Source organism: Pinus tabuliformis, chromosome 4_2, assembly GCF_031772625.1.
Source record: "Pinus tabuliformis cultivar Carrire ecotype Pingquan chromosome 4_2, CPIR1, whole genome shotgun sequence".
NCBI lineage: Eukaryota > Viridiplantae > Streptophyta > Pinopsida > Pinales > Pinaceae > Pinus > Pinus tabuliformis.
Window position 1 is genome coordinate 480,550,279 of NC_142304.1, and position 22,966 is coordinate 480,573,244.

General features: G+C 36.0%; 1 protein-coding gene across 4 annotated transcripts in view; it reads left to right on the forward strand.

Annotated features, from left to right (window-relative positions):
* The first annotated feature begins 402 nt into the window (after positions 1-402).
* LOC149170040 (sugar transporter ERD6-like 6) overlaps positions 403-22,966 on the forward strand; it is a 35,575-nt gene continuing 13,011 nt past the window's right edge. Inside the window, exons 1-28 of one of the 4 annotated variants that reach the window (XR_016259845.1) lie at positions 403-445; positions 683-801; positions 924-1,034; positions 1,402-1,482; positions 1,788-1,866; positions 2,159-2,484; positions 2,597-2,628; positions 2,727-3,104; positions 3,498-3,578; positions 3,671-3,759; positions 3,971-4,064; positions 4,314-4,636; positions 4,760-4,791; positions 4,886-4,960; positions 5,127-5,192; positions 5,290-5,400; positions 5,782-5,875; positions 5,972-6,060; positions 6,273-6,653; positions 6,866-6,941; positions 7,185-7,496; positions 7,686-7,717; positions 7,812-8,160; positions 8,560-8,640; positions 8,737-8,825; positions 9,038-9,131; positions 9,354-9,670; positions 9,783-9,833. The gene's annotated coding sequence lies outside the window, so the exon portion shown is untranslated. Of the gene's footprint in view, positions 446-682; positions 802-923; positions 1,035-1,401; positions 1,483-1,787; positions 1,867-2,158; positions 2,485-2,596; positions 2,629-2,726; positions 3,105-3,497; positions 3,579-3,670; positions 3,760-3,970; positions 4,065-4,313; positions 4,637-4,759; positions 4,792-4,885; positions 4,961-5,126; positions 5,193-5,289; positions 5,401-5,781; positions 5,876-5,971; positions 6,061-6,272; positions 6,654-6,865; positions 6,942-7,184; positions 7,497-7,557; positions 7,718-7,811; positions 8,161-8,559; positions 8,641-8,736; positions 8,826-9,037; positions 9,132-9,353; positions 9,671-9,782; positions 9,834-22,966 lie in introns of those variants that run through there. The other 3 variants (XM_089428865.1, XM_089428864.1, XM_089428866.1) reach the window with 3 other exon arrangements.

Consider the following 22,966-nt stretch of genomic DNA (forward strand, 5'->3'; position numbering starts at 1 on the left):
ATATTTCTCATAAGATATTTTGATATTTTTTTCATGTTACTCAATATTGTGTATTTAATATTGCTCATATGTTTGGTGTGCAGGGTATTATTAGTTGGCCATTGACGCATTTTGGGGTTGCAGATTAGTGCCTTCGTTTGTTTTTTCTCTTTTCTTCTTATATCTTATATTTTTAGTAGTTTTGTTGTTTTTTGCTTCTTTCTATTTTTTTACATTTGTGAGCATGGCCATGCTAATTTCTAGTTTGATATTTTTTTGTCTTATGCTCTCTCCTTTTCCATTTTTCTTGTTTTTGTTCTTTTCTTTTGGGTTTGTGGGTGAGAGGGAAGCAATCAAACAAGTCATTTGGTTTAGTTCTAAAAGTGTTGTGGGCAATGCCAATGGAGGTATGTATCAAGGATTATTTGGTTTAGTTCTAAAAGTGTTGTGGGCAATGCCAATGGAGGTATGTATCAAGGAATTTACTTGTTTACTGGAATATAGTTTTATCCTTTTTTAATTTAACTCTTTTGGTGCTTCATACTTATTTGTTTTGTTTGAATTTAAATGCAATGTCGGTTAAGGAAGACAGAGGAGCACTATAATAAAGGTAGAGGCAAAACCATAATTATATGGTTTTATGTCCATTTTTATTTAACTCATGTGCTCCATCATTGTATCATGTGTGTTTGTTGAAATGTAGATGCAATACAACTTAAGGGTTGAATAGTGTGGAGGGATGATCCATAGTTCACAAGTGTAATGGCAAAGGTGACGAAAGTATGTATATATATGGGGGATTTATGCATAAAGGTGAACAAGGTGTGTATGGGAACTTACTTGTTTGTTACTACATAATTATACATAATTATAGTTTTATGTCCATTTTTATTTAACTCATATGTTGCTTCATTGTTGTATCATGTATGTTTGTTGAAATGTAGATGTGACATAGATTAACAAAGGTGAAGGAACACGTGAAACTACTATTCTCTTTGCGTGAGAGAGATGTGAGTCACTATAGCAAAGGTAGACCTTTGAAGAAAAAATAAAGGGTGAGTTATATTTTGTTACAAAACTCATTTTTAAATTAGATGCAAATTATATTATTTGAGATTTATTTATATAATGAGTGTTATGCAAATTTGGGTAAAGCGAGGTGGTGCGTAGTATGAGAGAGACTTGCAAATGTTTAGGAGAACAAAGGAAAAAAGTGTATTCTCTTTTGGTTGGACATGGATATCTTCTCGTTTCAGTACAATCGTTCTCCTTCCCCTTCCTTATTGAGGAGTTATGTTTTTTGGTCATCACAAAAGATGTACTTTTGCATAATATTATTCAAAAGACATTTTGTTTTGGTTTATGATTTCTCATAATATATCTAAGCATTTGTTTGGTACATTGTGTGGCAACTTAAACCAGGTCCTAACAACCCATGATTACACAAGGATACTGGGTGAACCCATGGTTACACAAGCATAGTGGGTGAAGTCGAAGATTGAGGTGATGTATATGGTTCCATCTGTGTGCACTTAAATTCAAGGCATTTTACATTATTTGTCATCTATCTAATTGTTGACCATGTACGTTGTAATGTACATAATGTAAATGTGGAGAATCACTAACTAAAGTGTTGAAATGTATTTACCTATATACGATCATCCCTTGTTATTTATTTAGGGTTTATGATATTTAGTCTTTACATAAGTTGTACTTTCTAGTGCATAAAATTATTCATAATATCTCACAACATTTTGTGTGTATTCAATATTTTTTCATAATGTTTTATTGAGTGCAATGCAACACAGATAATGGAATGTGAAGAATCACAAGTTAAGCTACGAAAATATCTTTATCAGAGAGATAAAGGTAAAGACAAAGGTAGAGGTGAGTTTTTTTTTGCAAAATTTGTTTATGCTTTGGTACGAGGTATTTCTCCTTTCAAATACAACGTTTTCCTCCCTCTTAACGATTTACCTCTCCTTTCAAATACAACGTTCTCCTCTCTCTTAACGATTTAGGTTTGGTTAATTGTGCATAAGGTTACTCATTATCTTGTGCATAAGGTTACTCATAATATTGTTGTTCTCTAATTAAGATTTCTCATAAGATATTTTGATATCTTTTTCATGTTACTCAACATTGTGTATTTAATATTATTCATATTTTTGGTGTGCAGGGTGTTAATAGTTGGCCATCGACGCATTTTGGGGTCGCAGATTGGTGTCTCCATTTGGTGTTTCTCATTTCTTTTTATCTTTTTATTAGTCTTGTTGCTTTTTTTATTGTTGTGATTTTCCTCTTGTTTTGTTTATTTTTATTTTTTTCACATTTGTGAGCATGGCCATGCTAATTTGTAGTTTGATATTTTTTTCCTTCTTATGCGCTCTTCTTTGCTATTTTTATTATTTTTGTTCTTTTGTTTTGGGTTTGTGGGTGAGAGGGAAACAATCAAACAAGTCATTTGATTTAGTTCCAAAAGTGTAGTGGGCAATGGCAATGGAGGTATGTATTAAGTAATTTACTTGTTTACAGGTATATAGTTTTATACTTTTTAAATTTAACTCATTTGATGCTTCATACTTATCTCATTTGCTTAAATTTAAATGCAATGTAGGTTAAGGAAGACAGAGGAGCACTATAACAAAGGCAGAGAGGCAAAACCATAATTATATGATTTTATGTCCATATTTATTTAACTCATTTGTTGCCCCATCATTGTATCATGTGTGTTTGTTGAAATGTAGATGCAATACAAATTAAGGGTTGAATAGTGTGAAGGGATGATCCATAGTTCACAAGTGTAATGGGCAAAGGTGAAGAAGGTTATATGTATGGCATAAAGGTGAACAAGGTATGTATGATGATGAAGGTTATATGTATCGCATAAGGGTGAACAAGGTATGTATGAGGAACGAACTTGTTTGTTACTACACAGTTATATAGTTTTATGTCCATTTTATTTAACTCATATGTTGCTTCATCATTTTATCACGTGTGTTTGTTGAAATGTAGATGTGACATAGATTAAGAAAAGTGAAGGAACACGTGAAACTACTATTCTCTTTGCGTGAGAAAGATGCAATCACCATAGCAAAGGTAGACCTCTGAAAGAAAGATAGAGGGTGAGTTATATTTTGTTACAAACTCATTTTTAAATTAGACGCCCATTATATTATTTGAGATTTATTTATATAATGAGTGTTATGAAAACATGGGTAAAGCAAGTTGGTGCATAGAATCCAGGAAACTACATTTTTTTTTGTATGAGAGCGACTTGCAAATGTTTAGTAGAACAAGGGAAAAAAGTGTGTTCTCTTTTGGTTAGGCATGGATATCTTCTCGTTTCATTACAATTGTTCTTTTGCCTACTTCCTTATTGAGGAATTATGATTTTTGGGCATTACATAAGATGTACTTTTGCATAATATTACTCATAAGACATTTTGTTTTGGTTTATGATTTCTCATAATATATCTAAGCATATGTTTGGTACATTGTGTGGCAACTTAAACTAGGTCCTAACAACCCATGATTACACAAGCATACTGGGTGAACCCATGGCTACACAAGCATAGTGGGTGAAGGCGAAGATTGAGGTGATATGTATGGTTCCATCTGCGTGTACTTAAATTCAAGGCATCCTACATTATTTGTCATCTAATTATTGACCACGTACATTGTAATGCAGGTAATGTAAATGTGGAGAATCACTAACTAAAGTGTTGAAATGTATTTGTGAGTGGGAGACTGTGGTAGAGTGCAAAGGTAGAGGCAAAGGTATGTGTGAGTTTTATTTTGGTGCAAATATTCATATATCATCCACTATTTACTTATATACAATCATCTCTCGTTATCTATTTAGGGTTTATGATTTTTAGTCTTTAGATAAGCTGTACTTTCTAGTGCATAAAATATTCATAATATCTCACAACATTTTGTGTGTATTTAGTTTTTTTCATAATGTCTTATTGAGTGAAATGCAATGCAGATAATGGAATGTGAAGAATCGCTAGTTAAACTACTGGAATATATTTATCAGAGAGTGATTGTAGTAGAGTGTAAAGGTAAAGACACAGGTAGAGGTGAGTTCTTTTTTGTGCAAAGTTTGTTTATGATTTGTTATGAGGTCTTTCTCCTTTCAAATACAATGTTCTCCTCCCTCTTAACGATTTAGGTTTGATTAATTGTGCATAAGGTTACTCATAATCTTGTGCATAAGGTTACTCATAATATTGTTGGTCTCTAATTAAGATTTCTCATAAGATATTTTGATATTTTTTTCATGTTACTCAACATTGTGTATTTAATATTACTCATATTTTTGTGTGCAGGGAGTTATTAGTTGGCCATCGACGCATTTTGGGGTTGCAGATTGGTGTCTCCATCTATTGTTTTTCTTTTCTTTTTATTTTTTTATTAGTTTTGTTGTTTTTTGTTATTGTGGTGTTTTCCTGTTGTTTTGTTTATTTTTGTTGTTTTTCACATTTGTGAGCATGGCCATGCTAATTTGTAGTTTGTTGTTTTTTCTTCTTATGCGCTCTCCTTTTCTATTTTTCTTGTTTTTGTTCTTTTTTTGGGTTTGTGGGTGAGAGGGAAGCAATCAAACAAGTCATTTGGTTTAGTTCCAAAAGTGTAGTGGGGAATGGAAATGGAGGTATGTATTAAGGAATTTACTTGTTTATTGGTATATAGTTTTATTTTTTTTTTTTTTTTTTTTAATTTAACTCATTTGGTGCTTCATACTTATCTCATGCGTTTAAATTTAAATGCAATGTAGGTTAAGGAAGACAGAGGAGCACTATAACAAAGGTAGAGGCAAAACCATAGTTATATGGTTTTATGTTCATTTATTTAACTCATATGTTGCTCCATCATTGTATCATGTGTGTTTGTTGAAATGTAGATGCAATACAAATTAAGGGTTGAGTAGTGTGGAGGGATGATCCATAGTTCACAAGTGTAATGGGAAAAGGTGAAGGTATGTATATGTATGGGGGATTTCCTTGTTTATGCATAAAGGTGAACAAAGGTATGTATGGGGAACGAACTTGTTTGTTACTACATAATTATATAGTTTTATTTCCATTTTTATTTAACTCATTTGTTGCTTCATCATTGTATCATGTGTGGTTGTTGAAATGTAGATGTGACATAGATTAAGAAAGGTGAAGGAACACATGAATCTACCATTCTCTTTGCGTGAGAGAGATGTGAGTCACCACTACATGATTATATAGTTTTATTTCCATTTTTATTTAACTCATTTGTTGCTTCATCATTGTATCATGTGTGTTTGTTGAAATGTAGATGTGACATAGATTAAGAAAGGTGAAGGAACACGTGAAACTACTATTCTCTTTGCGTGAGAGAGACATGAGTCACCATAGCAAAGGTAGACCTTTGAAACAAAGATAGAGGGTGAGTTATATTTTGTTACAAAACTCATTTTTAAATTAGATGGATATTATATTATTTGAGATTTATTTATATAATGAGTGTTATGCAAATGTGGGTTAAAGCAAGGTGGTGTGTAGTATCGAGGAAACTTTGATTTTTTTTTGTATGAGAGAGACTTGCAAATGTTTAGGAGGACAAAGGAAAAAAATGTTCTCTTTTGGTTAGACATGGATATCTTCTCGTTTCATTACAATCGTTCTCCTTCCTCCTTTCTTCTTGAGAAATTATGATTTTTGGGCATTACAAAAGATGTACTTTTGCATAATATTACACGTAAGACATTTTGTTTTGGTTTATGATTTCTCATAATATATCTACGCATCTGTTTGATACATTGTGTAGCAACTTAAACTAGGTCCTAACAACCCATGATTACACCAGCATACTAGGTGAACCCATGGTTACACAAGCATAGTGGGTGAAGGCATAGATTGAGGTAATATGTATGGTTCCATCTGTGTGTACTTAAATTCAAAGCATCTTACATTATTTGTTATCTATCTAATTATTGACCACGTATGTTGTAATGCAGGTAGTGTAAATGTGGGGAATCACTAACTAAAGTGTTGAAATGTATTTGTGAGTGGGAGACTATGGTAGAGTGAAAAGGTAGAGGCAAAGGTATGTGTTAGTTTTATTTTGGTGCAAATATTCATATATCATTCATTATTTACCTATATACTATCATCCCATGTTATCTATTTAGGGTTTATGATTTTTAGTCTTTACATAAGTTGTATTTTCTAGTGCATAAAATTATTCATAATATCTTACAACATTTTGTGTGTATTTAGTCTTTTTCATAATGTCTTATTGAGTGCAATGCAATGCAGATAATGGAATGTGAAGAATCACTAGTTAAATTACTGAAATATCTTTATTACAGAGAGATTGTAGTAGAGTGTAAAGGTAAGGACAAAGGTAGAGGTGAGTTCTTTTTTGTGCAAAGTTTGTTTATGTTTTGTTATGCGGTCTTTCTCCTTTCTAATACAACGTTCTCCTCCCTCTTAACGATTTAGGTTTGATTAATTGTTCATAAGGTTACTCATAATATTGTTGGTCTTTAATTAAGATTTCTCATAAGATATTTTGATTTTTTTTCATGTTACTCAAAATTGTGTATTTAATATTACTCATATGGGAATCACTAACTAAAGTGTTGAAATGTATTTGTGAGTGGGAGACTATGGTAGAGTGAAAAGGTAGAGGCAAAGGTATGTGTTAGTTTTATTTTGGTGCAAATATTCATATATCATTCATTATTTACCTATATACTATCATCCCTTGTTATCTATTTAGGGTTTATGATTTTTAGTCTTTACATAAGTTGTATTTTCTAGTGCATAAAATTATTCATAATATCTCACAACATTTTGTGTGTATTTAGTCTTTTTCATAATGTCTTATTGAGTGCAATGCAATGCAGATAATGGAATGTGAAGAATCACTAGTTAAACTACTGAAATATCTTTATTACAGAGAGATTGTAGTAGAGTGTAAAGGTAAGGACAAAGGTAGAGGTGCGTTCTTTTTGGTGCAAAGTTTGTTTATGATTTGTTATGCGGTCTTTCTCCTTTCTAATACAACATTCTCCTCCCTCTTAACGATTTAGGTTTGATTAATTGTGCATAAGGTTACTCATAATATTGTTGGTCTTTAATTAAGATTTCTCATAAGATATTTTGATTTTTTTTCATGTTACTCAAAATTGTGTATTTAATATTACTCATATTTTTGGTGTGCAGGGTGTTATTAGTTGGCCATCGATGCATTTTGGGGTTGCAGATTGGTGTTTCCGTCTGGTGGTTTTGTTTTGTTTTTATATTTTTATTAGTTTTTTTGTTATTATTGTGATTTTCCTTTTGTTTTGTTTTTTTTTCATATTTGTGAGCATGGCCATGCTAATTTGTAGTTTGAATTTTTTTTTCTTCTTATGTGCTCTCCTTTTTTATTTTTCTTGTTTTTGTTCTTTTGTTTTGGGTTTGTGGGTGAGAGGGAAGCAGTCAAACAAGTCATTTGGTTTAGTTCCAAAAATGTAGTGGGCAATGGCAATGGAGGTATGTATTAAGGAATTTACTTGTTTATTGGTATATAGTTTTATCTTTTTTTTTTTAATTTAACTCATTTGGTGCTTCATGAGGTATGTATTATGGAATTTACTTGTTTACTGGTATATAGTTTTATCCTTTTTTAATGTAACTCATTTGGTGCTTCATACCTCCTGTTTGAATTTAAATGCAATGTAGGTTAATGAAGATAGAGGAGCACTATAACAAAGGTAGAGGCAAAACCATAATTATATGGTTTTATGTTCATTTATTTAACTCATATGTTGCTCTATCATTGTATCATGTGTGTTTGTTGAAATGTAGATGCAATACAAATTAAGGGTTGAGTAGTGTGGAGGGATGATCCATAGTTCACAAGTGTAATGGGAAAAGGTGAAGAAGGTATGTATATGTATGGGGGATTTCCTTATTTATGCATAAAGGTGAACAAGGTATGTATGGAGAACTTGTTTGTTACTACATAATTATATAGTTTTATGTCCATTTTGTTTAACTCATATGTTGCTTCATCATTGTATCATGTGTGTTTGCTGAAATGTAGATGTGACATATATTAAGAAAGGTGAAGGAACACGTGAAACTACTGTTCTCTTTGCGTGAGAGAGATGTGAGTCACCATAGCAAAGGTAGACCTTTGAAGCAAAAATAGAGGGTGAGTTGTACTTTGTTACAAAACACATTTTTAAATTAGATGCATATTATATATTTGAGATTTATTTATATAATGAGTGTTATGCAAATGTGGGTAAAGCAAGGTGGTGCGTAGTATTGAGGAAACTACGGATTTTTTTTTTTTTGTATGAGAGAGACTTGCAAATGTTTGGGAGAAAAAAGGAAAAAAGTGTGTTCTCTTTTGGTTAGACATGGATATCTTCTCGTTTCATTACAATCATTCTCCTTCCCCCTTCCTTATTGAGGAATTATGATTTTTGGTCATTACATCAGATGTACTTTTGCATAATATTACTCATAAGACATTTTGTTTTGGTTTATGATTTCTCTTAATATATCTAAGCATCTATTTGGTATATTATGTGGCAACTTAAACCAGGTCCTAACAACCCATGATTACACAAGCATATTGGGTGAACCCATGGTTACACAAGCATAGTGGGTGAAGGCGAAGATTGAGGTGATATGTATGGTTCCATCTGTTTGTACTTAAATTCAAGGCATCTTACATTATTTGTCATCTATCTAATTATTGACCACGTACGTTGTAATACAGGGAATATAAATGTCGAGAATCACTAACTAAAGTGTTGAAATGTATTTGTCAGTGGGAGACTGTGGTAGAGTGCAAATGCAAAGGCAAAGGTATGTGTGAGTTTTCTTTTGGTGCAAATATTCATATATCATCCACTATTTACCTATATACGATCATCCCTCGTTATATATTTAGGGTTTATGATTTTTAGTCTTTACATAAGTTGTACTTTCTAGTGCATAAAATTATTCATAATATCTCACAACATTTTGTGTGTATTTAGTTTTTTTCATAATGTCTTATTGAGTGCAATGCAATGCAGATAATGGAATGTGAAGAATCATTAGTTAAACTACTGAAATATCTTTATCAGAGAGAGATTGTAGTAGAGTGTAAAGGTAAAGACAAAGGTAGAGGTGAGTTCTTTTTTGTGCAAAATCTGTTTATGATTTGTTACGAGGTCTTTCTCGTTTCAAATACAATGTTCTCCTCCCTCTTAATGGTTTAGGTTTAATTGTGCATAAGGTTACTCGTAATATTGTTGGTCTCTAATTAGGATTTATTATAAGATATTTTGATATTTTTTTCTTGTTACTCAACATTGTGTATTTAATATTACTCATATTTTTGGTGTGCAGGGTGTTATTAGTTGGCCATCGACACATTTGCAGATTGGTGTCTCCATCTGTTGTTTCTCTCTTTTTTTTATATCTTTTTATTAGTTTTGTTGTTTTTACGTTATTGTTGTGATTTTCCTTTCGTTTTTTGTTTTTTTTTTTCTCACATTTGTGAGCATGGCCATGCTAATTTGTAGTTTGATATTTTCTTCTTATGCGCTCTCCTTTTCTATTTTTCTTGTTTTTATTCTTTTGTTTTGGGTTTGTGGGTGAGAGGGAAGCAATCAAACAAGTCATTTGGTTTAGTTCCAAAAGTGTAGTGGGCAATGGCAATGGAGGTATGTATTAAGGAATTTACTTGTTTACTACTATATAGTTTTATCCTTTTTTTATTTAACTCATTTGATGCTTCATACTTATCTCATTTGTTTAAATTTAAATGCAATTTAGGTTAAGGAAGACGGGAGCACTATAACAAAGGTAGAGACAATGACATAGAGGGTGAGTTATCTTTTGCAATAGAGGTTTGAGTTTTCTTTTGTTTTAGTTTTTCCACTCCTATGGATCTTTGTTTTTGCATTTGTGATCATGGCCTCCTTGGTTTGATGGTAAACCAAGTCAAATATCTGAAATACTAATAAAAATTGCATCTTCAAATGTGCCCCTCTAGAAAAGTTATTCAATCAAATTAGACAAGAGATTTGTGGACAACTCTATGCCATGCACATAACTCAACCCCATGAGAAGATGTGCAAGTCAACCTTCCCTTCACATGCATGGATATCTAAGTCACTCAACCCACCAAATGGAAAATCTTCAGGTGAATGCATGGGATCATTTGTAAATAATTCTTTTCTAGTGAACAATATACAATAAATGATGGACCATATCATGTTGTAACTAAATACAATGGACCATATCATGTTGTAACTAAATACAACGTGCCAACTGCAAATGCCAAAACAGACACCCTTAATCATCATAAACAATTTGCATAAACTTTGTACCATGAAACCATATACCACAAACTGGCTGTTGGTTTTCAAATATGTGGGTAATGTATGCTAGACGTTTGTCTTTTAAACACATGTAATCTCCTCAAATAGGTTGATGTTGTTGTATTTATGAAGAAGTATTGTCTCGACTATCACTTATTATGCTAGTTGCTACTAGAAGATTAAACTAATGCTACAAGCGCCTAATGTAGATCAGATTTATTAGTGTAGAAACATTTTTTACATTCTCCATACAAGATCTCTAACCTCCCTTTCAAGTGCTAATGCATGTAGGGCTGGCTTAGAACAAACAAATTTGAAACTGGAACCATTAGTAGACCAATTCAAGGGCTTTCCATAGCATAAATATTATTGGTGTAGGGTGCTACAACTGTGTATTAGTGTTGCATCCTCTAGCAACCTTGATGTTCAATATAAGAGGAAGGCCATTTTGAAATGACATAGTCTAACTTATAGATAAAATGACCTTTTTCATCGGAATCTGACGATACTATCAAGATTGTGATTTTTTGTTGTTTAAAAAACATTGTTGAATACATAAATGGATTCAACACCCTAAAAAGTCCTAGGGCACTCGAATTATATAGATCAAACAAAACTCATTTAATTGAAAATATCTGTCGGATTTTGGTTAAAATTGAGAAGGAAAAATTCATTGAAAAAAGCCATTTCATATATTAGTTAGACTACATGATTTTGAAATAATCTCTTGCTCCATGACTAAAATAGGCTCATGGGTGCTTCCACTATCCAAAAGCCCTCAACATAAGCTTACCACAAATAAGCCCCTCTTTACCTTTCATTTATTCTTAGACCTCAAAATAGATTAGGGCTGACCTTTCAAAGTTATGAATACAAGCAAAACCAACATAAATTCGTGGATGTCTTTTTGTTGGGAAATGTTTGCTTTTTGGCAATGTCTTATTGAATTTTGCTCTTGTTTTGTAATAGTTCTTTGTCCTTGCCTTGAATTTTTTACATTTGAGATAATGTAGGCTCTTGTTTTGTAATAGTTCTTTGTCCTTGCCTTGAATTTTTTACATTTGAGATAATGTAGGATTTGTAACGCCTTTTGAATTTTTGAAAGTTCCTTTCAACATTGCTCCTCGACTATCAACTGTGACATATCTCAATATCTTGACTTTTGTGATACCATAATCCTCTTATGGTTTCCTTACTATGTTAATTTTGTTGATTCCAATTCCTTAACGGCCCAAGACTTGCATTGTGGTGATGCATGAACAACAAGGTTGAATTGGAGGAGAAATATTCCAAACCCACAATGATAGGTCTACAACACTAAATAGTGGCATATTGGTGTTGAAAAGAATTCCAAATTTTTACTCTGGCTACTAAAACCAACTCCCTTGAGCTCTGTGTGTAATTATAGGGACATGCTTTCATTGTTTGAAGGTGAGACAGATTGTAAGTTTGTGAATAGTAAGTATGACACCCAAAACAACACTAAAATTTGAACAAGGAACCACAAAAAAGGTTTCTATCAAGAAGAAGAAGAATGCCATGTATTGTATAAATGATTTACCAATCCAGTGCCCCTTTCAAACTCAGAGGTAGGCAAACCTACATGAATGCATTTATAAATGAACCCTTCCTCCTTTTTATACTATGTTTTCTAACATCACTTTAGGGCCAAACCCCTAAAATTATGACTATATAAATAGGGTCGATTGGCTTAGATAGGTATTTGTCCTACATAGGTTGGCTTTCTTGAACTTGTTATACTTTTTTTTCGTTATTCTTGTTTTTAATCGGAGTTCAATTTTGAATTAACCTTTCAAATAAGTTGCCATGCTTGTAGTCCCATTCATAATTGTCGTTGGTATCAAAATTTTCTTGGAAATTTTCTTATGGAAAAGGATTGCCTCAATGCTTTTAAAAAGAAGAAGAAGAAAGAAAGGCCAAATTTAAAGGATTGCCTCAATGCTTTAAAAAAAAGAAGAAAGGCCCAATTTGATTCATATCTCGTGTTAAGAAAACTTCTGTTACAAAGTTTGACATGGGACTATCCCAAAATGTTGATGTGACTTTTGGTTTAAGAACAATGCCCCGGATAAAGTCAATATGAGGAAACAAAGGTGGAGCATATCCTTCATGAATGCACCAAGACCTCTAACATAGAGTGATCTCTTCCTTGTTGATGTTTGTGGCTTGGAAAGACCTCTAACCTAAAGTGATCTCTTCCTTGTTGATGTTTGTAGCTTGGGAAAGTACTTCTGCATAGGCCTAAGTGTTTGGGTGTGTAGAAGCCATCGTAATACACCCTTATACCTTAGTAATTACAGTAATTTCTTTCATAAGATAAGGTGATTTTAATTTAATGAAATGCAAAGGTTCTTTGCAATAGTGAATTAGATGAATCTCAGTTGTCGATCTCAAGTGAGGTGAGATCTAATTTTTGTTGAGAAATATAGGGCATTTAATGAATAACAATATATCTTCTTGATAATTGCTTGTGATGCTCTTTTCTTCTTAATCTTATATTCAATTCTTTGTTAGCTTATTAATGTGTTCTTTCATCAAGACAATTACCAATATGCAATAATAAAAGAGACAAGTGACATAGTATATAGGCTTCTCCAGCCAGGGCCAAAACCTCTCACCTCTTGAGAGGAAAACCCGATCAAAATTCTTCTTCTTAGATCTTCAATTGATAAGTACCAAGACCATGACACAGACCCTTGACTCTAGTATCCTTCCAAGAACCTTGTCACCAACCTTGATACTCTGCCTCTTTGTTTTGCTTTTCTCACACTGCTTTCCTCGACTTTTTCTAGAGAAATTCGGTCTCTAACCTTCTTATTGCTCCTCCTTAGCTTCCTTAGAGAATCTCGGTCTCTAGGTCTTTACTTCGACCTCCCAGAAGGGTCTTTCTCTAGCTGCCCTAACTTCGCACTTCCTAGAAGATTTTGTTGCCCAGACTTCGCACTGCCCCAGAAGATTCTGCTGCCCAGAAGATTTCGTTGTCCCAGAAGATTCTGCTGCCCAGAAGATTTCGTTGTCCCAGAAGATTCTGCTGCCCGGAAGAAATTTCTTTGTCCCAGAGGAAAGTCTTTTCGCTGGGCCAGAAGAAACCCTAATTTCGTATTACCCAGAAGAATCCCCTTTCTTTCTTCACACTTTGCCTTCTCTTCCTTCTTCATACCAGTGTTTTTAAAACCGGAACCGGTGACAGGACCGGTCCACCTAATGAACCGGTTTACCGACCGGAACCGGTCTAACCGGGACTGGTTTGGTCTAAACGAACCGGTTTTTAAAAAATACATTAAATAATTAATTTTTAATGAAACAAAACTATTTTTAAGATGTAAAACCATGATTCCAAGCCAATAGAGACAAAATATGCAAAGTTTGCTCATTTATATACCATGCAAAGGTGAATATATCAAAATGGCACCGAGTGCAATACATATCATCGACAAAATAGCAAAATACATAAGAAATGAGGCTCTAAATGGCCTATAAAGTCCAAAAACAATGCTGCAAGCTATGAGGCCATTGGCCTACTACAAGTCTACAGTGTACACATGATCAATCATCAAGTCCATCACCACTACTAGACACAGGATCATCATCAGGAGCTACATAGACATCATCTGGTTCAGAGTCTGAGGATGCCTCTGCCTCATCTGCAACATCAGTATCAATGCCACCAATGACAATAGAAGTGGACCTAATGGAAGCACGAGTTTTTCGACCTGCACGACTAGTGCCTTCCATTGGTTCCTTGCCTTTCCTTGATGCCGCTACTGATCCTGGTTCTGATGCCGCCACATAATCTGCCTCATCCTCCGCTAAAGCCATGTCGATATCAAAATCAGCCTCAAACACAGGATCTTCAGTCTCCTCCACCCATTCTGATGTTGGATCAATATCGTCCAACACAATGGGATCTAGATCAGGTGATTTGCTCATCATTTGGTTCCTCCTCAGTCGAAGGTTGTATTGCACAAAAACAAGATCATTTAACCGTTTTTGTTCCAAACGGTTTCTCTTCTTCGTGTGTATGCGCTCAAAAACAGACCAATTGCGCTCACAACCTGAAGCACTGCAAGTTTGACTGAGGACTCTAATTGCAAACCTTTGCAATTGAGGACACTGGCCACCAAATGACTCCCACCAATGTGCTGCAAAGAAAAAGACAATAATTAGTAACTTAGTTTATAATTTGAATTGTAAAGAACGTAAACAATTTTAACTTGAAATGAAAAACAAAATGGAAATTGGAATTGCTTACCTGGTTGGTCCACATCTCTTGCCATCTTTGCCAAGTTTTTGCCAAAAGTACCACTTGCTTGATTGAAAATAGTAAGCTGTCTATGTATTTCCAACTGGTCTACATGGTTAGGGACCATGCGCTCCAAGCAATCAATCAATCCAGCTCTGACCTCCCCATCATGCTGATCTCCTAGCCGATTTTTATAGTGATACCTTGGGTTCAAAAAATACCCGGCTGCATGTATAGGACGATGGAGTTGATTGTTCCATCTGTTATCAATGATCTCCCATATACGACCATATTTAGCTAACCTGTCATTGTAAGCTGCCCGTATCTGCTCCTTTGCCTGATCCATAGCTTCATAAATGTAGCCCATGGCCAATCTTTCCCCATCCACCAACCTTAGCACCTTAACAAGGGGCTCGGTAATTTTCACAAGCTCTACAGACCTTTTCCAAAAATAAGTGTCTAACACTTTCTTTTTGGTGTCTTTTCCATCTGGTCTACGAGCCCACCGAGATTCAGACCATTCTTCAGAGGAAAACATTTTCTGCAAGTTTCTATGTTGACCATTGAGACATTGCAACGTGAGGAAGTGAGTTGCAAATCTCGTAATTGCAGGCCTAACAAGCTTTTTGCCTCCAGTGTGTTTCCTCATTAGGCTCAATACCCATGAGTGGTTGTAAATGTATTTTGTAATGCACTTGGCATGCTCTACAGTGTTTTTTACCCACTCCACCTTGCCTATATCCTCAAGCATGAGGTCTATGCAATTTGCAGCACATGGAGTCCAAAATATGGTCTTATATTTGGCCTCAAGCATCTTTCCAGCAAGAACATAGTTTGAGGCATTATCAGTGATGACCTGCACAACATGATGCTCCCCAACTTCCTGAATAATGTTATCCAAAAGCTCAAATAGAAGGCTTGCATCCTTTACCCTATCAGATGCATCAACTGATTTCAAAAACATGGTTCCTTGAGGGCAAGAAACAAGGAAATTAATGATAGTGCGGTTCTTTCCATCGGTCCATCCATCTGACATAATGGAACAACCTGTTTTGAGCCATGACTCTTTAAACTCAACCAAATACTCATCAATGGAAGATTCTCTTTTTGCAAAAGAGCTCCCCTCAAGTCATGCATACTAGGGCCTTTGAAGCCCTTTCCTGCAGCTATAACAGAGTCCCACATAGCTTGGTAATAAGGTGAGCGAGCAGCATTAAATGGGATATCTGAATCATACCACCATCTAGCAATGTATTGGTGAGAAGTTTCTTTGCATTGTTTTTTCCAATGCTGATCCAAAGTGGGTTGAGAACTTGGCTGGGAGGAAGTGGGATTAGATTTAGAAGAGGCAATGTTGGCAGAAGATGAGAAATAACTTTGGATGTTTGGTCTCTTTGTTCCTTTTGATGGTTGGCCAACTCCAACAGAAGGATGAACATAGTGAAAGGGGTCATTGGTGGAAGGGATAGAAGTGGAGTCTTGAATCTCATAATCATCATACCCACTCTCTTTCATAAGATTCATGGCTTCCATTAATTCCCTCTTCCTTGCAATTTCATCTTGGATGGCCTTCTCCCTAGCCTTATCCTCATAAAAATTTTCAAGCTTGGCAATGTATTCTGCCCTAATAGGACCTAACAGTTCTTTTGGTGCATCACATGGCTTTACTTGGCCTCTTACCCCAGCCAAGTGTTGTTTCAACCTAAGAATACCCCCACCTCCAATAGATTTATGGCATAATTTGCATATCATTTTTCCCTCTATTACATCACAATGAACCCATGCACTGTCCTTTCCTTTTGGAGCCATGTTTGCTTGAAATAATAACAATTTGCAAAGAAATCTGCCATTTAAAAAAAAAATTGCAGCTAAGGAACATGGAAAACCAATGATAACTGTAGGAAAAAAAATGCACATGCAAGCTACAAAATTTGATAGCATAGAGCTAGAGAGTTCATAGCATAGATGATAGATCATTGAAGTGAGAAGTTTATAGCACATAAAAAAAATAATTCATGGACAACAGACTCAAATGAGGAATTATCAAGTGCAAATCCTTACCTGGAAATGCAAAGTAGCTCCCTTAGCCTCCTCTTGAAGATGGCAACTCCACTGACAGCTACACACTATCTCCAAAATAGCTCCAACTCCAACTCCAAGATGACTACTTCAGCAAAAACTCCACACTCTCCAAGCTCACAAACAAACTCACAAACACTCACAAACACTCCAAATCAGTTGTGTGAGACAAATGAGAGTGAGAGGGGTCTCTTATAGCAAGTGTGAGGGTGTTTTTGGAGGGAAAATACCTTTCCCTCACCCCCAAAACCCCTAAACCACCCCTAGTTCCAAAAACCGCTGCGCTTTTTGCTTTAACCGGCGGGCTGTCCATAAACCGACCGGTTTAGGATGGAACCGGCCGGTTTGCTATAAACCGGCCGGTTTTTACCGGTTAGGGCCTTTTTTTGGGCAAGCATGGGTGTTAACCGGGTTAGATAGGCCGGTTCGGACCGGCCAGGCCTCCAACCGGCCGGTTAGACCGGTTACCGGTTTTCTGGGCCGGTTTTTAAAACTATGCTTCATACTGCTGCTTCCCTTCCTTCTTTCACACTTCTTGTCTCAAGTGAGTCGAGTTCTTGTCTTGACATGGAGGACTAGTTAGGCTATATATACCACTCCTTCGTTGCCCTTTAGGCTGACTTGACAGTTGGAGTTAGGCCGACTTGACCTAGCAACTTTCTCATCGTTTGTAGGTCGAATTGAAGAGGTTTGGTGACAAGTTCTTGGAGGATATTTTACATAGAAAATATTGACCTTTTACAAAGTGTAACATGACTTCATTTACATTATAATGACTTACATTTTATGACTAGATGAAAAATAAATCCTAAAGACTCTCAATTGGAGTCTTGACTCAAAAACAAAATCCTTGCTCATGAAACCCATGAAGCAAGTCAATAAAATAATTTCATTTTTCCTTTATTTACATCTTATTACATAAAATCATATTTACTTGTCATTATGAAGACCGAACCTAGTTACACTTTTCAACACTCCCTCTTAACTAAGGAGGTATTCATAATGGTACCTTGGACTTTGTTAATCTGAAGAATCTCTTAAGAAGAATTTGGATTAGTAACTCATTTGTTATAGCATCATACCAACCAACATTGTCATATAGCAAGGCACCTAGTTACACTTTTCAACACTCCCTCTTAACTAAGGAGGTATTCATAATGGTACCTTGGACTTTGTTAATCTGAAGAATCTCTTAAGAAGAATTTGGATTAGTAACTCATTTGTTATAGCATCATACCAACCAACATTGTCATATAGCAAGGCCTTGACTAACAACTCTATCTCTACACAAGATCATAGCACAATGTTGGTGAGACCAATGATTTATAGACATACTCATCATTGTCTCTCCCGGAACATACCCCACCCGGGTTCTCACTTTTCAACACTCCCTCTTAACTAAGGAGGTATTCATAATGGTACCTTGGACTTTCTCAATCTGAAGAATCTCTTAAGAAGAATTCGGATTTGTAACTCATTTGTTATAGCATCATACCAACCAACATTGTCATATAGCAAGGCCTTGACTAACAACTCTATCTCTCCACAAGATCAGAGAACAATGTTGGTGAGACCAATGATTTATAGACATACTCATCATTGTCTCTCCCAGAACATACCCCACTCGGGTTCTCTTAGGGTATGCTCCATGAGGACTATTCTTATCTTGGACTCCCCAGTCCTCAAAGAAGATAGGTCCTCCACGACTAATCCTACTATTGGATGCCCTATATCATCCTCAAAGAGTATCAGATGCCATATGATTACACAATCCTCCATTCTGCCTTCCCAGGTGAAGAATAGAAGAACATGTCTAATTCTCTCCTTTTCAAATCAGGAGGATATATTCCATTAAAGGAATGTACTCATTCCATCACAAAGGAATGTACCTAAGCTTCCTGCTTAGGAATTTCCAAGTTTCTTCCAAGTAAGAAACAGAAGAAAATTCTTTATCATGCTCCCTCTTAACTAGGGGCTTTCTACAACTTCTCTTGTGGAGATCCTAGAACAACTAGTTGTTTGAAGAGCTCCTTCCTTTAATGTCATGAATTTCTTCTTCATTAAGGAGTCTTCAACTTTGGGGATTTCTACATAGGGCATAGTTCATTCATCACTTTTATTCATGAGTTAGTCATGTCTTCAACTCATCAAAAAGTGATCCATCATATCTTTCATCTGTCTTTGCTTCATGTTATTTTGCTTTCATGCCATATTTTTTGGAAGGACATTACATCCTTCTATATGGTCTACCTAGATAAGCTCATCCAGATATTAGTTAAAAAATAATCAACGAACATATCAAATCAAGGTTACCTTTACCATGACATCTTCCTTTAAGTATCAACATCCTGCATGTAGATTGACACATCTCCCACTAATATTCATTGTCAAGGGTCTCTATCTTTTTCAACTTTCATCAGAACCTTCACATCTTTTCGGGAGATCTTTTAGTCAAATCTTCTTGGACTTCGGATGTTGAATGCCTTCTATCTTCATTGCATATCATCATGATCTCTTCCTATCCCTTCACACTTTATTCCTAGGAGCTTCCAATCTTAGTTCCTGATTGTAGTTAGTTTCCTCATGATTCATATGAGAACATATTATGTTGATTTCATTTGGTAACACTTATGCTTTGCTGCAAACTTTCAGAGGAGGAGATCCTTTTCTTTTCTTTGACCATAGTGATCTATATTATCTGCAACCATATGGCTTCTACCATAATTTGTGTAAGCATACATACCGCATCTTCCTTTCGGTCATTCAGACTTCTGTAGCAACTTCATTTGAATGAGGGAACTTCATCTTGCTCTTCCTGTGATGTCATCATACCTTCATTCCTTGAATCCCACGAGATGGAATTCTTGATTAGTCAATACTCCAATGAGAATTCCATTAGAGAGACTCGAGGATGTTTCATATTCTAACCCGACAGATGTTTTTCTTTATAGATTCTGTACGATGACTCTTGTCTATGATGACATTCATTTCTTTTTATACATATCACTGAGGTTTCCCAAGAGCTTCCTATTCTATTGTAAACAATAAGATTTATCCCAGACATACTTTCTTCCTCCCATGTCACGAGCTCTTACTTCCAATGCTTCCATCATGATGCTATGTTGATGTATTCTATCCTATCTATAATTTACAAGTGAAAAGTACCTTCTTGTGAGGAAGATCATCTTAGTCATAATAGAGATCTTTTACTTCTTCATTCTTCGGCTTCTTAGACTCAGGTTCTTTCACTTCTTCGGTGATGTGGGCTTCTTCCCTATTTCTCTTATCCTTACCACGTTTAGGACAATCTCTTTTATAGTGCCCTAGTTCTTGACATCCATAGCATCTTACTTTATCCATGTTCCTCCTTTTCTTTTGAGGACCAAACCTTCCAAATTTTCCTTTCCTTCTTGTTGTAGCAGCATATGCTTGATTTTGCTCACTTGGTCCAACATCAAGCTTTGCCTTCAGTCTCGTTTCTTCGATCTTACAGAGTGACCATAGATCTTGAAATGGAGTAGTGTCTTTCTTCCCATATAAACTTGAAGTGAAGTTACCCCATTCTTCCGGTAGTGCATTCAACACCACTGTGGTCATCTCACTATCAGACATTACTTCTCCTAATTCTTGTAGTTGATCCCGAATTTCTGATATCCTCATAAAGTATGAGGCTATTCCATCTTCCTTTGATATCTTTAGTTTGTAGAGTTCTTGCCTTAGAGAAATTACTTCTCCCGCAATACTTATTGAAAACAACTCTACCAATTTTTCATATATAGCTTTTGCTGTTTCCAACTTTGATACGTATGGGATTAGAGCGTCTTTTATAGATTCTATAAGAATCCTCTGGGCTCTCACTTCTCCCTTCATGTATTTAGCATGTGCTACTAGAATGGTGTGAGTCAAGACCACAAGGGACGTGGTAATCAGAGAGGTCGAATTGGTAGTAGCATGGTGTGAGCCGGGACCATAAGGGACGTGGTAATCACAAAGGTTGAATTGGCAGTAGCAGAGGTAGAGGCTAGTTGGGATGCAAGTGTAGTATACAGTCGCTAGTTGAGCTAACAATCAAAATAGTAGTCGATAGTTGCAAGGTAGGCTAGCTCTAATAGGCTTTGTAACCAAGGAAGTAGAGGGTTGTTAAAGAAGCCTGTAGCCATCACCGAGTTGTTGTCGGGGATGTATGGGGCAAAGAAAAACAGTTATCGAAGACAACAATCATGAAGCCAAGAGGGAAAGACGAGCTGTAGAGGAATCTAGCAATCAAACCATAGATTGACAAAAGTCCTAGAGGTATCGTTGAGAACAGTGGAGAGATTATAAAAGGTCTATACAAGGGTGGAGAGTTGCATAAGTGTGATGCTAGATTGTAGAACAATGAGCAGTAATAGGTGGTCACCTCTTAGAGGGATACCATATGAGTTGGTGGGCTGGAGCAATGGTGACAACAATGTAGGAAGTCGACAAAGGAGAAGTTGTAGCCATACAATTCGTATGGGAGCCACATATCAATCGTAGTGTACAGATCTAAATTTCTAGCAGTAAAATTTTTCAGTAACATTTCTGATTTGGAGCCCAACTAGTTTGAGGTTTGAGGATAGGTTGGAGGGTGCATCTAACTTCACTCCCTGAAAGGTGAGGGTTTCACTGATTCTCATGGAGAATGGCATATGGGAGTTTGCTAATGTGAAAATTTCATCTATCATAGCAACTGGAAATTATTTTCCTAATTGTTAGTTTATTTAACAATTTATTTGCTACGACAAATATCAAATAATTCACACTGTGATTTTCACCAATAAACTATGGAAGAAAATAGCGTTGGAAACTAAGAAAATCTAGCACACAAAAATATGACAGTTATTTTTGGACAAATGTCCCCGGAAAAACCCAACTTGGGAAAACCGGTGCAACAATTGAGGGTTTTTATTACTATGCAGCAGTGGGAAATTCCGAGTACAATAATATGGATGCCGAATGCTATCTATCCTGCAGAGAAAATACTGGCAAAAATATCTAGAGGGAAATTACCCTCACTCCGAGCAATCTCGATACTCCACTGCTAGAGAAAAGCAAGTCATCCAACTAGGCCTGCTCAGGCTCTGTGTCAAGCTGAAGTTGCCTACCACACGTGTTACCCGAATTTTCTGCTAATCAAGCCTTCTTGCCTGCTGCTGGCTGGGAAAACGCTTCTCAGACCCTCTGGAACCTCTGTCTAGCCTCTGGAACTGAAAACGTCATCCTTCCTCAGCAGATCGAACTGCCCAGTGAAGCTTCTGCGTTGCCTCTGCGCAGCTTCCTCGAGAAATTTCGGCCTCTCTGCAAATGCACTCGCTGGATTTGGAAAACTTCCTCCAGCCTCACTGTCTCTGCCCCTCACTGTTTCTGCGTTCTTCTTTGGCTTTCTAGCAAATGTTGCTGCTCTTTGGAATTCGAACTGCCAAAGAAATCGAATCCCACAAGTGTATTCTCCATCTACCCATCGACTTCTTCTTATAATCCTTTGTTGGAGCACCAACGACCAAAGTTAAAACTTAATCAAGGGCCCAAATTAATTCCTTGTCGATCCATGTGAGTTTATAGAGAATTCTCACCTTATCTCAATTAATATTGATTAATTGACCATATTCCCTAAGTTTAGACTTAGGAAATTTTTAAAAATCGGCTAATAATCTAATTTAGACACTTCTAGGTGGAATTTCCATAAATGATTTCTGGGTTATGGAGATCTCGTGCGTTTTAGCATCTCTACAATGTTTCGAGACTAGCACACATCCGATGCTACAAAAAATAACACTCCCTCTTAGCGAGGACTGTGTTTTACTGTTGCACACCTTGCCACAACACCGTCTCTGTACCACCCTATATAATGGTGTTGACGTCTAACAGGAGACTCTGCTGGAAATGACTATGCTGCTCCCTCAGTCACTGTGCTGCTCCCTCAGTCACAATGCTGCTCCCTCAGGCACAATGCTGCTCCCTCAGTCACACTGCTGTTCTCTCAGTCACACTGTTGCTCCCTCAGTCACACTATTGTTCCCTCAGTCATTGTGCTGCTCCCTCATTCACACTGCTCCCTTAGTCACTGCTCTGCTCCCTCAGTCACTGCTCTGCTCCCTCAGTCACTACGCTGCTCCCTCAGTCACTACGCTATTCCCTCGGTCACTACACTGTTCCCTTAGTCACTGCGCTGTTTCCTCAGTCACTGCCCATCAACTACAATGCTAACTTTTATTCATCTGCCACTCACTGTAGCTGAACCAAACTGCTGCATCTGTGATGTTGTCGACACT